Genomic DNA, 17500 nt, shown 5'->3' on the forward strand with positions numbered 1-17500 from the left:
TTCTTTAACTAAAGTTATGCTGTACCTTCACAAGGATCACGTAACTTAATGTACTGCAAGAGCCAGAAGGAAATATTAAAAGGAAATAAAAGCTACTGTCTTCGTGTATCCAATATATATATATATATAATATATATATATATATATATATATATATATATATATATATATATATATATATATATATTATATACATATAGCTATATATATATATATATATATATATATATATATATATATATATATATATATATATATAGCTATATATACATCTTCCAGGCACTCTGCTGTATCCTGAAGATGTGTATACATTCAATACACGAAAGCGCTTGATGCGCATGGCTTTTAACACGTCCTATTAGCTGGTTACGTGATATAAAATCTTCATTTCGTAAAAAGCGAGCTCCACTTCCTTTTGGACAATGAGTCTAGTATCCCGTCTCAAGGAAGACATCTTCCAGGGAGTGACATAAACCGTAATCACCTTACCTCTTCCTCTTCCTCAGTAGATCTTAAACATTTTATTACCGTGGCCCCTCTAAAAGTTGGTCCATCCCTCCACGGCCCCCTTGCATCTATGAGTAAAATTCCCTCCCAGATTTAAAGGAAAATGAAATAAATAAAGAGAAAGAGCGGTTTCGACGGCTAGGAAGGGAGGTAAATCATTGCAAAACATGGTATGCCTAACCAGTCTAACTAGAGTATTAGGCTATAATAAACTAAAGTTATAAGGAGAGACTTTTGCATTTTTTCATAAACTTCTGAATATTAGTTCCTCACTCTTCCTAAGACAATAACTAATCATAGGTCATAATGGATGGGACGCTGTCATACAGAGGGTGGATGGTTTTGCCGTAAAGCTATAGTTACCTCAGAAAGCATCATTAGATACCAATGTGTTGCCGTGATCTTAAAGGCTGCTACCTCAAGCATGACAAGTACATTATTTTCCCTCGTCATTTTTCATAATACATATACGTTGTTAGGAAGGCTACAATTACCACAATCATGCTGACGATATTATTTTTCTGTATCCAGAATGACCCATTTTTCCATAGAAGCCGCAGTTATTAATTTCAGTTTTAGCGCGACGGGAGTAATGATTGATGCCTTTTCTTGATTATTATTATTATCATCATTACTCGGTAAATGAAACCTATTCGTATGGAACAAGTCCACAGGAGCCTTTGACTTGAAATTCAAACTCCTAAAGAATATGGTGTTCGTTAGGAAGAATTAAAAGGAAGTGAAGGGAAATACAGAAAGAAGATATCCTTCTTATGAAAAAAAAAATTATATATTAACACATAGACAAAAATGTATCATAACGCAAGGAGAATAGATTTAGGTTAGTAATGAATTGTGTCTTCGCTTGAACGTCTGAAGTTTCAATTGCACGAAAACGCCTTTTGATGGGTCCGATAAATTACAATTGCAGTCAATATGCAAATGCAATTTCAACAGCATTTCTCAAGGACAGCACTCATTTGATTCCGCTTTGACAAACGATCAAAAGGATAATTCAAAATCGAATGTATGGTTTTGGTTTCCGCGTTGCTAATGCAGAGAATATATTCGCAACAAAGAACTAAGGTGTATCATTTTTGATATCGCTCAAATTTGAAAATAAGTTCATAGAAGGTAATTAACATCTCAGAACCTCACATAAGCTGAATCATTAATAGAAAGGATTAGCTATATGATACAGCCATGTTTTCCTGTTCTATGACTGTCAAGTATCAGAATAACTGATATATATTATTTCAAAGAACATGGAATGATACAGAGAAAAGAAAAATTGTCCATTAAATTACCCGGTATTATTTTCCAACATATCTATGAAAGTAATTCACCCCCTTCGTTTATAAAGTTATTCTGTTGCCTATGTATTTTTCATGTACACTTTTCCTTACATCTCTAAAGTAGTATGCCTTATGGAAGCAATGAATTATGGTATTCATCTATTCTTATGAGATATAGATTTCTAAACAGTTGCATGACCTCTCAAAGAAGCTATAATTGCCAATCTTCTTTACAGATGGAATTCGCATTTGGATACAGGGGATTACTTTATCGTCTAATTAAAGAAGAAAACGTTGGTCTTATTATAAATGATGAAATAATATTTCAAATATCACAGCAATTGTTTTATATTGCGATTCCATATCTCGCTTTTCTGGTGCCAAAAGTGTTAAGACTCTTATGTATTAAAGCTGTGTTAACGATAGGTTAAATATCAGAACTCTTTAGAGAAATTAACGTAATGGTTATGTTTGATGAGTAAATTTCAGAATGGCGTTCGCTGTTGTACAAAAAAAAAAAATCGTAAATGACAAGTAGCACAAACAAAAGTTAATTTATCTTTCATGTAATGACATTCATAAGATATATTGCAGTATGATAAAAAGATAAACTCTGTAAGTCTCTTACTTCTGCAGGCAAATTGGAAAATATCTGACAACAGAAAAATAACCAGAAGTAAAAGAAAAAATTACACGTACGTAGGTTCTGTTTCTAACGCTGTCTGTCTTCTGTATCTACCAGAGGGCAAATTTTTATGAAAAAAACTTGTAGTATATTAAAATAAACCTACGTAAACGCATTTCCAGCAATTAGTGAAGGATTATCAACGACTATATATACTTAGAATAAGGGGCAACCATTGACGTCATCATAAATAACACTTCACTTTCCATTTGACAGTAAAATCCAGGATTTTATTAGATGAGCGAGGCGTCTGGTTTAAATCCTTTAATGGAAATTTGTTAATATTGTATAGTGTACAAAATTTTAACACGGAAATACCATGAACATTAAGGATGTGTAGAGTCTGAATAAAGGATTTTCTACAATGAAGCTTTTGCCGACGTTATATATATATATATATATATATATATATATATATATATATATATATATATATATATATATATAGCGAATACCACGGGAAATGATAGTCAGGAATCCAAGCGCTTTCGTCTTTATTCAGACATCGTCAAGGAGCTACTAAAGTACAATCGGAGAGGAAGGCCTCAGGTACAAACAAGATCAGGAATACCAGATGGTTAATTATCAAAAGGGTAAAAATTAAAAGGGATAATCCAGGATTATCGGATATCACACGGTCACAAACTTAAACAGATTCTGACCCTAACCGAAATTACAAAGTATCTTTACAGTCCAAAACATGTAAAAACTGAATATATTAATTTTGTTGCTTATATTTATCTACAACTTTTTTCATTATGAAAGCATCAAGTTTAAATAAACCAAGACTTAAATTTAGAACATTTCTATTATTTGACTTGATAAAACAAGATCAATGATATTCCTTTTAACTGTGTCATTACATGGGACTAAGGCTCTTGCTTGACTCCAGTTAATAGGATGGTCTAAATCTCTCATATGTACAAATAATGCATTCGATATTTGCCCAGTTCTCACAGAATATTGATGTTTGCTTAAGACGCTGTGTAAGAGATTTGCCAGTCTGTCCGTAATAGATTTTATCACACTTTTTGCAAGGAATTTCATATATGCAGCCTGGAAGATCTTTAGGAGAATTTTTTGATTACTAAACTCTTGACATTAATATTACTGAAAACAACATTTATGTTAAAAAGCTTTAAAATTCTAGGAATATCTAAAAACCTTTCATCATAAGGTAATTTTTAGAATGTTATGCTTACTAAATTCAAGTTTGTCATTAGTTGAATAAAATGTTTTTTCTAGCTCTTTTCCATGCCACATCTACAAAAGTCCTTGGGTATTTAAGTTTCAATGCAATATCATAAATAGTTTTAATTTCAGCGTCAATAAACTGCGGGCTACAGACACGTAAAGCCCTTAGGAACATCCCAGAAAAAACAGAGAATTTAACATTTTGATGGTGATTGGAGTAGTAATGAACAAAAGAGGCAATATTAGTTGATTTTCGAAAGACTGAAAAGGTGAAATTTCTATCATTTCTATGGACAGTTACATCAAGAAAATTCAAACTACAATTTCTTTCTTCCTCTACAGTAAATTTTATAGAAGGGACTAAATTATTGAGATTATTAAGGAATTCCTGGAGGTTTTCGTGAACTGGCCAAATACAGAAGATATCATTCACGTATCTAAACCAAATAACTTTTTGGGGCAAAATTCTTGGTAAGAGTTTTGTCTCAAAAGATTCCATGTAAATATTGCTAAGGACAGGATATAAGGGATTACCCATGGCCATGCCAAACTTTTGTACAAAAAATTCCCCATTGAAACAAAATTTACACTCTTTGATACATAACCTTATGAGACTAATGAGATTTTCTACACTTAAGGGAATGTCATGACGCTCTAATTCCTCTTCCAAATATTCAAGTAAGTCATCTACAGGCACTTTTGTAAATAAAGAGACAACATCAAAACTAACCATATTAAAATCATAATTAAAATTTAAACTATTCAATTTGTTTATAAAATCAACATTGTTTTTAACATTCTTGTTAGAAATATTTCCTACCAAAGGAGTAAGAATTTTTACAAGCCATTTAGATAAATTATACGAAACTGAGCCCACTGAACTAATGATTGGTCTGATAGGGTTATTGAATTTTCTTGATGTAACTGTCCATAGAAATGATAGAAATTTCACCTTTTCAGTCTTTCGAAAATCAACTAATATTGCCTCTTTTGTTCATTACTACTCCAATTATTAGGGCTTGGCCTTGTATGATAAGGCGCCCTATTAGGTAATGTTAGACTGCGATAATCTTACGCTAAGTCGGTTGGTATTGCACTTCCATCTTCAATGGAGTGTCTGGGGGTTTGTAGATCACTTACGAAGTCGGTATTATCTTGTTGGTTATTACGACGATGTGTTAAACTCATGTTGGTTCGGTAGAGGTTATTGTAGAAAACACTAAGTATAAAAAATTATATATTCTTCTGAAGTTTTACATGGTGAAGATCAGGTATGATTGTACAAGTCTTCTAATAACGATAGCTTGATCGCTTCTGCCAATGATGATGGCTAATCCTATTCCTCTACATGATAAAGCTTAGGTAAAGAGGTACAGATCTTCTAATGACGATCGCTAACTCTGTTCTGCCCGTCTACCATCTCTGTTACAAGTTATGAAGGAACAGACAATAGTTCGAACATATGAACATACATACAAATGACATAGTTTCATACGAACACACAATCAAAATGAGACACGCTACAGATCACGTAGGCCGTTTGAATAATAGGTCGGGGTAGTTGTCTCAAGCAGGGAGCTTGGACTGTTTCAAAACAAATGAATGACCACAGATGACGGCATGTCAACTTAGCCTACATACTTATTGTATACGTCATCTTTAGCGTCTCTAGTCTGATCACATTCCTGCAAGCAATCTTTTATATATATGGACTAACATTCCATATTTTTATTATGTAAACACTTACATTAGCTCGGTCAGCTACCAAAACCAGCTACTGAATATTACTCAAACTTGACTTGCATTTGACTTATAGGAGTGTGATACAGACACTATGTGAATATATATATATATATTAGTAAAAAAAAATTCATGGTGTACATGAATCGATTCAAGTAATAAAATATAAAACAATGATATTGGTAAATAATAGTGATCACGTGATATATAATGATACAGTTTTTCACTTCATCTCTTTAAGATACTTATGCTACAGGAAATACTAATGTACTCTGATAATTGCATAGAATGAAGATTAACATGATAAAAATCATATTTTAACTGATAAAAAATTTTTCATATATGAATTGATAAAATTATTAATGTTTATGCTGATTGATTCGTTGATTTTTCATGCTAAATGTTATATATCTGATTCATTAATTCATATACTACTCATAAATACCTGCAGATATTGGTAAGATAAAAAGGTAACAGATTGATTATAGGCTACCTGATTTGTTTATACATATGTATATGGATTCATATAATTATGATTAATATATGTGCACTTTAAATAGATTACCATTGCGTACACGCAAAGATATATTTAGATTTCTGTATTTATGATCATTTATATAAGAGATACCTATTGCGTACACGCAAAGATATATTTAGATTCTGTTATTTATGATCATTTATATAAGAGATTCCTATTGCGTACACGCAAAGATATATTTCGACTCTGTTATTTATGATCAATTATATATAGGATACATGATACTTTATATATATAGGATACATGACCGAGGTTATACTACTTCACTTTCAACTAGCTTTCGAACAACTTTTCGTCCATTACACAGTTCCAGACAACCACCTTTAGCCAAATGAAACGGCCTTTTTCAATGGTTAAAACAAGGGGAAAATTTGCCTGGGCGGGTCCAACGTTCCATTTTGCGCTCATACTTATTCTCTGCATCCTAAGCTACACGATTACGTTCGCGATGAATAAAAAAACATCCCAGCACGAGTCCTTCGCCAGCAAAGTAGAATTGAATATCCTTCGGGTCGTAATTGTCGGAAGTATGTCCCTTTTGTAGTCGAATTCCGACAGCCGCTGGAGCGTTCCGCATGAAAACGAGATTAACGACGAGATACGGTGTCGGTCGAAGAAGTCCATGAAATTCCTTTCACATTGTAGGCGGTTGTTACTTGACTGTAGTCGTCCGCTGCGACGAACGATTTTTTGAAGTTGCGATGTGAAACTCTCGTACTGCAGGATACTGTAACCAGGTTCCATTAATCAGCCTGCAAGTGAAATTATACTTGTCACAAGGGCAAAGTAAATTCAGACGACATCCAAATACAGGGGAGGAAGAGAGCCATTTAGACCAGACTTAACCCACATGAATTCGCTGATATTTTGGAATTCAGAAGAGTCCGCTGTACAAACTTTTTATCCATGGCATTAACAATGAGTGAACCTATCCAGGTCTATGATGACTCGTAAAAATATCCATAATTATATAAATAGATATCAAATACGAATCTCAAAGAAAATTCGATATTACTGGGTAGTAAGTTACTAGACAAAGAAGTGGAAAATGGGAGCTATTTGTAAGATTGCCAGGCAGCATAAGAGTCAAAGAGAATATTAATCATGATTCTCTGTGCCCTAACAAAAGTTTCATATTCAATTTTTCTCGTGCGCATCCTCTGAGGTTAATTTTTTTAAAAACTTTTATTAATAGGTAGGAGATGCAACGAAAAAAACCCACTATGTAACTAATTTCTAAATAAACTTTGGGTTTTCCAAGAAAATGTGACATTTTCCCATGAATGTTTTACTTGAATTGTAATAGGCTAATGTTGCAAGTAAATATTTCATATATACACATATCTTGATACTTCTAAATGTCTATGAGGTTCAGAAAAAAATTAATTCATTTTGTTGTTATAGAAATTCTATTTGCTTTATTTTGTTCATTAATTTTAAAATGATTGCAAGTCCTTAACTAATTGCATTACACACACGGATAAGAATATGTTATGTGGCCTGTCATGTGACCTATGAACCACATGTGAAGTTCATGAACTAAGCATTCCTTTCTCCAGTCAATCTGCTTTGCAAGCGCAAGATGAAGCCTGTTGCAAAGCAGATATTTGAGGTTAAGTGGAATCAATGCTGATACGGCAGACGCGACAGAACCCTTCTAGAACTGATGACGTCGTCACCAGCTTAAGAGTTACGTTACTTGCTGTAAGAGATACGACTTTAGGATAAATTTTTTTGTTTTTTTTAATACTCGACCCACATGAGAGAATGTCTGAAAAAAAAAACAGTACCAAAATTGAACAATATATTAGTTTCATGTTGGAATCTGCATAATTGTAATTATGTTTAAATTAAATATTCCTTATTCAAACTATATGAAAAAGGTTTCCATACAAATTCTATATATATATTAGCCCTGTATAAGATTCATATAGGATTATTTCATAGATAACATTTTCACTTCTAGACTTCCTGACTTTAAAATCTCTTTTATTTTATTTTATTTATTATTATTTTATTATTTATTTTATTTATTTAATTTTTTTTTTTCATTGACTACGAATATAAATCACCGGGACAGACAATATGTCAGTAGATTTTGGATATGTGTTTGAACTTTTAGCTTATTTGTCATTACTAAAGCGTTAAGTTAGAGTTCAAATCTTTACGCATATCTATTTGGATATTTAATTATCTATGGTTACGTTTTGTTTTGCTTATTGATTTTATCGTGATTCCTTTTTATTATAATTTGTAACCCTTCCGACTTCTTACGGAGTGTATTATATTGACCTCCACTTGTATCCATATTTATTTTATTTTTTTATATTTATTTATATATTTTTTTATATATATTTGATAAATTAATGGTTGGGCTTGAATAGTGGAAAAGTGTTCTAGCGGCGTACCGTATAAGGCTACTTGCGGCATCAATTCTATAGATACAAGATATAAATGATAAAGGTATTTAAAAACCGCGAGAACCGCTATAATCCAGTTCGTATCCAATATCACGAGTTGTAACTCGTAAGACATTGACACTTCCTATTTAATTATCAGTTATTCTACAAACCGATTGACTGGGTGAAAAATAAATATATTATGGTTTTCTTATAGATAGGAATTCACACAACGTGTTAAGGAGATTATTTTTTATTTACACCACCCGAGTCACAGATTATTATGTGTTGAATTCTATGTTTACTGATTTAGCACTCATAAATATTCCTAACGCACTCAATTGCGGTGTTTGTTTTTTGGTGCTATTAATTCTATATAACGTGTCAAGGACTATTAACACTAAGAGTGTTTATTCCGTCTGTCAAACTCGTAATTCTGTTAATAATTCTACGTATATTCTTTCAAGGATTGATTTGGCACAGGATAGGCCCTTAACTGACAGGTGTCTTAGTGTGTCCCTTGTTTTCATGACACGTGTTACAATCAGTTATGTGCTTTTTATATCTGTAAGCATTGTAGGCCAGTAAAAACAGTGATTTGGCTTTCTGTGACATAGTAGGGAAACCTGGATGATGGAATGCAACCAGTTTATGACGATTGGTATGAAAGAGATTATTACTACTACCTGGTCGTTAGTCATCTGCTGTGTTCTTCGGGTTTTCCTCGTCACGGACCTACATATAATATTACATTTGATTACATTATTCTGATACACATACTTTAAATGTACTTTTGCTTTAGGGTTTCTGCTCGAAGGGTTTATTGTTTTTGCTTAGCCGCTGACCCTGTTTCCGTTTCGAAGTGTTTATTGTTTGGTGTTTATTGTTTTGCTTATCGCTGTTGACACTTGCTTGTTCAGTTTGTAACAGTTCTGCGCTCCGACCCAGATATTCAATGCTCGCGATCTCTTGGGTTAAGGAATTTTCTTGTTTAGATACGGTTTTAACAATAGGCACGGATGTTTCTATATCTTTTAGTCCAATTAATGGTTCTTTGCTGTATGGTGCGGGATTGCGGGATAATGCGTCAGCTATGATATTTGCTTTCCCAGGTAGATATCTTATCTTGGCTCCAATAACCTGAATGATCATTTGTCACCGAGTTCCTTTTGGACTGTGATTAAAGCCTTTGAAAAACTCGGTAAAGGACTCATGTTCAGTAAGGACTTTATCAGGATAGCCATAGATTATGAACTTAAAATGTACTAGTGTTAAAGATACCTAGCCCTTCCTTGCCTATTACTGCATATTTACTTTCAGAGGGCTTTAGTTTACGTGAATAAAAAGCTATAGGGAAGAACTGTTTATCATATTACTGAAGTAGTATCCCTCTTACCCCTTGGTCTGAGGCGTCTGTTGCAATAAAAAAAAATCCTTATTTAAATCAGGGATTTTTTAAGTTAAGTGAGCTGCATTTTCCGCTTTTAAGATATCGAACGCCTGTTGATGCTTTTCAGACCATAATAAATCTACGCTCTTCTTCGTAAGATCTGTTAAAGGAGCTGTCATGATTGAAGAGTTACATATTTACATACGATTGTAATACCCACTACAGCGCAAAAGTGCTGTATCCCCCTTTTACGTTAATAAGTACCGGAAAGTTATGAATAGCCGACACCTTACCATGGACTACTTTTAAGACCTTGACCAGACACATAAAACCTAGATAAACATGTTCGGTTTTTTAAAACTCACATTTAGATATTTTACTCTGAGATTATTTGTCTTTGTCTCTGTAGCACTAGCTCTAGTTTATGTGAATGTACTTCTAAGGTATTAGAAAAGATTATAAGACCAACCAATAGGCATGCAGGGTATCCCCTAAAAGTCTCCAAACACTATATTGTAATTGGGGCGCAACGTAAGCCGGAGGCATACGTAAAAATTGATAATGTCCCCTGAGTGTGCTGAAAACGGTGTATGAGGTACAATCACTTAGGTAATGGTATCTGGTAAAAGCATTTAAGTAAGTCCAAGTTGGTGAAAAAAAATTTATTCTACCCTAACAGAGATAAGATGTCGTCGGTACATCGCACTGGAAACTATCGGAAGTCGTTTCCTTGTTTAAGCGACAGAATCTACGCAGATACGCCAAGTCCGATCTTTTATGGCATGACATTTGAGGGAAAAATTATATGGGCTTATTTGATTTCCTAATGACTCCTATTACTAACATTTTTCAACTTCGTCATTTATCTCTATTTTGAAATTTCATTGAGAATCTATACGAAGGTACGTAAATAGCTTTATGTTTGTCCTTAGACCGTGTTTTGTGTTAAATTACATCCGCTTTTTCCAGAGATCACTCGCCAGTGGAGAAACTTCCTGGTATTCAGGTAAAAGATAAAAAAAAATTTCTGCTGAATCACCTCTGCTTGAATGACTTTACGGATATTACTTTAGATAGATTATCAGAGAGATTCATCCACGACTGGTTGGGCGGGATTAAAAGTTAGCAACAATAAAAGAAATGCGATATTTATATGTATAGGTTTTTGTGGATTACTATATTAACTTGTTTGCAGCGAGTCAACCGTGTCTAGGGCTTTGTTCGCGGAAATCGTTATATTTCAGAGTGTCGGGAAGGATTAAAATTTCATTTCCCAGCAAAGTCTTTTTACACGCACTAAGACATTCGAGGGTGCATGCTTCTCGAGATTTTGCGTGCAAAGTGCGACTGCGGTTGTGGGAGAATTCTGTTGGGTCATTTGAACAATGTTACGATTTATGAGACAAATGTATAGTTCCTTTATATAAGTTATTATTTGATTAACTGTCTCATTTTTGTTCAAACGGATTTTAATATGTTTGAAGGTTTATAGGATTTTCCTTTGATAAACACGCCTTATTTTTGCAGGATGTAAGTTAATATTTTGTATATCCCTAGATGGATATCTTACAATTACACTAGATACAGATCAATGCTTTTTATAACTATAGAGGTATCTGTAAACGCTCGCTTATCCGGACTTCTCATTAGGAAAGTTCGAACAACAGACGGTGAGTCCGTAAATTCAGGATATTACGTTTACCTTAAAGGAATAAAAACAAGATATTCTAATTTTTATACGGCGCGTACAGTTTGGGCTTATCCCACCAGTATTTTATTATAAACTTAATGTATTTAAAATTACTAGAACCTGCTCTGATTACTTGATACTGTCGTGTGATGCATAGGGAAATTCCTTTTTAATTTTAAAAAGGTATTTGGGATGTATGATCCAACATCGCTTTTCCCCACTCTGCTAGAGTCGCTTATTGTGTGGAATTTGCTATGCTTTGAACACTTCGGCAGTTTTTTGACTGACCTTGACCGCTTGACTAGGTGACACAGTCACTGAGTTTGCTTGTTTGATTCTGAACGGGCTACTGTTTCTATTTCTTTTTGTAATAATTGGATCCTTCTCTTTATTACCATCGGCAACGTATTGTGTGTTTTTTAGGCATTATGTTGCTGGTTTACGTATAAAGCAATGAATGACGAACTTTAGGAACTGAGCGATTAAACTAATAAGATAAGTTATCACTACTGCATTCCATATTAACTGTTTGTACTTCATTCTTTGCTAAAATTTGAAATAGTGAGGGATCCTGGTCAGCGCATTTAGCCTGATGAAAGTTTTTTGTTTACAGACATGTTATTCCTTGCAATCCAGCATATTTTTAAAGTTAAGTTGAGTCATTGAGGTTCGATATTTTATATAACTCAAAAAACTCAAGGCTAAAACTGCGATCGGGACTTGCAAAGGAGCAATTTATTGTCATGACCCGAAATAGTGTTACCTCTAATTTATATAGATTTGTACGGGTGTTCCACTTGTTTTTTTGTGTGTTTTCTAATCACTACGGTGCTTAACGACCCATATCCATGCATCTGTATAAATACAGACGTCACTGCGTAAACGCATATTCACTGTTTAATATGATTTGGTACGTAAGGGATTAATAATCACCCCCAAAATGGATTAAAATTAACATAGTAATGTTATTATTGAATTTTCAGTAGAACTTCTGGAAACAGACACTCAAAGATAAAAACTCGCAGTAGCGAAATCTCAATGATGTTGATAATTTCTGTAAAAAAGTAAGATTAAGAAATGTCTCGTAACTTCAGCCACAGGAATAACGAAATTCGACCTGCAAAGGAAAACACTCAAAGTTACTCCAAATGAATAAAAAATTGTACTTAGCTTGCTTTTGTGGGAAGTCACGGTGTTCCGATAACGACACACGGCCTTGGTCCTCCTTCTCTATTTAGCGGATGACCTGGTTTGGCTTCAGTTTCCCCCGTGCGCGTTGTTTCGATGATTCGAGCCCTTGAAAATCCGATGCTGCAGACGCGTTCGGTTTGTTTCTTGCAGTGCCGGAAACGCTCACTAACGATGTTTTCTTGAATGATTCTAATGAGAGACGAAGTTTCCGTTGCCGTAGGAAAAGGACACGTCGGTTTTGTTTCTTGAAGTTATTCACTAAACGATGATACTAAGTTGGTTGAAGAATCTGTTGCTTTCGTCGTCGTTGAAGAGTTCTTATTGTTTTCTGAAGTCGCTCACTAACGATGATACTAGGTTGCTTGAAGAATCTGCTGCTTCCGTCGTCGTTGACTTCTTATGATACATGATTTATTATTCTGGTTTTTCTTCGTAGGACGTTGTAGAGTTCGTCTGGTACGCTGGCCACCAATATTAAGGCTTGTGCCTTGGTTGATAAGGCGCCCTATGAGGTAATGTTAGACTGCGATAATCTTACGCTAAGTCGGTTGGTATTGCACTTCCATCTTCAATGGAGTGTCTGGGGGTTTGTAGATCACTTACGAAGTCGGTATTATCTTGTTGGTTATTACGACGATGTGTTAAACTCTGTTGGTTCGGTGAGGAGGTTCTTGTAGAAAACTATTTATAAAAAATTATATATTCTTCTGAAGTTTTACATGGTGAAAGATCAGGTATGATTGTACAAGTCTTCTAATAACGATAGCTTGATCGCTTCTGCCAATGATAATGGCTAATCCTATTCCTCTACATGATAAAGCTTAGGTAAAGAGGTACAGATCTTCTAATGACGATCGCTAACTCTGTTCTGCCCGTCTACCATCTCTGTTACAAGTTATGAAGGAACAGACAATAGTTCGAACATATGAACATACATACAAATGACATAGTTTCATACGAACACACAATCAAAATGAGACACGCTACAGATCACGTAGGCCGTTTGAATAATAGGTCGGGGTAGTTGTCTCAAGCAGGGAGCTTGGACTGTTTCAAAACAAATGAATGACCACAGATGACGGCATGTCAACTTAGCCTACATACTTATTGTATACGTCATCTTTAGCGTCTCTAGTCTGATCACATTCCTGCAAGCAATCTTTTATATATATGGACTAACATTCCATATTTTTATTATGTAAACACTTACACAATCACCATCAAAATGTTAAATTCTCTGTTTTTTCTGGGATGTTCCTAAGGGCTTTACGTGTCTGTAGCCCGCAGTTTATTGACGCTGAAATTAAAACTATTTATGATATTGCATTGAAACTTAAATACCCAAGGACTTTTGTAGATGTGGCATGGAAAAGAGCTAGAAAAACATTTTATTCAACTAATGACAAACTTGAATTTAGTAAGCATAACATTCTAAAATTACCTTATGATGAAAGGTTTTTAGATATTCCTAGAATTTTAAAGCTTTTTAACATAAATGTTGTTTTCAGTAATATTAATGTCAAGAGTTTAGTAATCAAAAATTCTCCTAAAGATCTTCCAGGCTGCATATATGAAATTCCTTGCAAAAAGTGTGATAAAATCTATTACGGACAGACTGGCAAATCTCTTTCACAGCGTCTTAAGCAACATCAATATTCTGTGAGAACTGGGCAAATATCGAATGCATTATTTGTACATATGAGAGATTTAGACCATCCTATTAACTGGAGTCAAGCAAGAGCCTTAGTCCCATGTAATGACACAGTTAAAAGGAATATCATTGAATCTTGTTTTATCAAGTCAAATATTAGAAATGTTCTAAATTTAAGTCTTGGTTTATTTAAACTTGATGCTTTCATAATGAAAAAAGTTGTAGATAAATATAAGCAACAAAATTAATATATTCAGTTTTTACATGTTTTGGACTGTAAAGATACTTTGTAATTTCGGTTAGGGTCAGAATCTGTTTAAGTTTGTGACCGTGTGATATCCGATAATCCTGGATTATCCCTTTTAATTTTTACCCTTTTGATAATTAACCATCTGGTATTCATGATCTTGTTTGTACCTGAGGCCTTCCTCTCCGATTGCACTTTAGTAGCTCCTTGACGATGTCTGAATAAAGACGAAAGCGCTTGGATTCCTGACTATCATTTCCCGTGGTATTCGCTTATTTATGAAGTCACGTGCATCTACTGTGATTTTTTTAAGCATATATATATATATATATATATATATATATATATATATATATATATATATATATATATATATATATATACATACATATATATATATATATATATATATATATATATATATATATATATATATATATATATGTCTGAATAAAGACGAAAGCGCTTGGATTCCTGACTATCATTTCCCGTGGTATTTGCTTATTTATGAAGTCACGTGCATCTGCTGTGATTTTTTTAAGCATATATATATATATATATAATATATATATATATATATATATATATATATATATATATATATATATATATATACATGCATATATATATATATATATATATATATATATATATATATATATATATATATATAATACATTCATTGAATAGAATGGCTTTTTCACTGTTTACCAGCCTTTTTGAAATTGATTCATATTTTCTAATTATTTTCTTCACTTCATTGTTCAGGTTACTAATGGACACATAATGGGGTTCTTCCATTTACTCCAGTATTTTTACAAAAACGCGACAGCTGTTTCGTCAACCTATACGTATTGACGTTATCAAGCGTACTGATACAAATATGAGCCTACATGCGTTTTGTGACGTCATGAGGACGGAAAGGTAGTACAATTGCCAGATACCTAGTTTTAAATATTTACAAAAGACTATAGTGAAACATAAAATAAGACAAATAAATAAATATGTTAACATAAATTAATATCAAAAGTTGAAAGTAAGTTATTATATAAAAATACATAAATATGTTTAACATAAATTATATCAAAATTTGAAAGTAAGTTATTATTATAAAAATTATACATAAATATATTAATTACATTTATGTTTAATTAACAAAATGTCAGTGTGCGCTCCTGTCCGCGTGTCTTGTTCCACGCGGGTGAAGGGCTGCCCTCCTACACGAGGGCAAAGATCGGTCTGCCTCGCGTTGGATGTTAAGGTTTGGGCGTTGCGTGGCGATGCTGACGGCTTCTGATATCAATAAACGATTGTAGTTGCCTTCCTTGTGGATTATTTTGGTGTGGATACCCACAATAGAAAACCATCCTTGCAAGAACTTCTCACAAACACCAAAATAATCCACAAGGAAGGCAACTACAATCGTTTATTGATATCAGAAGCCGTCAGCATCGCCACGCAACGCCCAAACCTTAACATCCAACGCGAGGCAGACCGATCTTTGCCCTCGTGTAGGAGGGCAGCCCTTCACCCGCGTGGAACAAGACACGCGGACAGGAGCGCACACTGACATTTTGTTAATTAAACATATATGTAATTAATATATATTTATGTAAAATTTTTATATAATAACTTACTTTCAACTTTTGATATAATTTATGTTAACATATTTATTTATTTGTCTTATTTTATGTTTCACTATAGTCTTTTGTAAATATTTAAAACTAGGTATCTGGCAATTGTACTACCTTTCCGTCCTCATGACGTCACAAAACGCATGTAGGCTCATATTTGTATCTACGGGCTGCTCTATGAGCAAGAGCCCGTGCTGGCATAAAGCCAGCTTAATCCTAAACAACAACAACAACATATTTGTATCAGTACGCTTGATAACGTCAATACGTATAGGTTGACGAAACAGCTGTCGCGTTTTTGTAAAAATACTGGAGTAAATGGAAGAACCCCATTATGTGTCCATTAGTAACCTGAACAATGAAGTGAAGAAAATAATTAGAAAATATTAATCAATTTCAAAAAAGCTGGTAAACAGTGAAAAAGCCATTCTATTCAATGAATGTTGTATCCGTGAAAAATTGTGCCCTAGAAGTATTAAATATATATATATATATATATATATATATATATATATATATATATATATATATATATATATATATATACATATATATATATAAGTGAATATAATATGTGATAAAAGAAATTACATTGACATCGAATATCACGAATATCGACATTTATTTCTAAATCGTCACTTTTTTATGCACCAATGATAATTTTCGGAATGAGAACTAACAAAACTTCAAGAAAAAATCAGGAAAATCCAGAGTAAGGTGATAAATTCTAGGAGCCTTCGTATAAGCATAGTAATGGACAGTTAAACCATATTGAAAGAAGTGCGTATGGTATTTAAATATATATTAAGCGTTATCGTTTGAGTGCTAACTTTCCTTTTTATTGACGTATTATAGAATCATTCGTTGAAATAGTTAGTGACAATGAAATTTTCCCCAACATTATTTCGCAAGAGAATTTCCTATCAGTCCTCGGCACACTTTTATTCGATTTTACGGTGTGTCGTAAATTGGAGAGAAATCCACGAGTCCATTCTACGCCAACAGCTTTTCTGTTGGGCTTTATTTAATGATTATTGTGTGGAAAATTAACAAAAAAAGAAATTCATCTGCTACAAAACATTAAAAGTTGTACAGTATATATGTTACAGGCAGGTAGCGAAAGCAGGCATTTCACGAACTGGCTGAAGTTTCAGGCAGATAACGAAACCAGGCATTTCGATAATTGCCTGAAATTTCAGGCAGATAACGAAATTAGGCATTTCGCGAAATGCCTGAGATTTCGGGCAGATAGCGAAACCAGGCGTTTCACGAACTGCCTGAAATTTCATGCAGATAACGAAACCAAGCATTTCACAAACTGACTGAAATTTCAGGCAGA

At 33.5% G+C, this 17500-nt stretch overlaps 1 protein-coding gene across 1 annotated transcript in view; it reads right to left on the reverse strand.

Annotated features, from left to right (window-relative positions):
* The window catches only part of LOC135207150 (zwei Ig domain protein zig-8-like), a 60264-nt gene that overhangs the window by 14241 nt on the left and 28523 nt on the right, over positions 1–17500 (reverse strand). The gene's annotated exons all lie outside the window — the stretch shown is intronic.

Source organism: Macrobrachium nipponense, chromosome 32 (assembly GCF_015104395.2).
Source record: "Macrobrachium nipponense isolate FS-2020 chromosome 32, ASM1510439v2, whole genome shotgun sequence".
NCBI lineage: Eukaryota > Metazoa > Arthropoda > Malacostraca > Decapoda > Palaemonidae > Macrobrachium > Macrobrachium nipponense.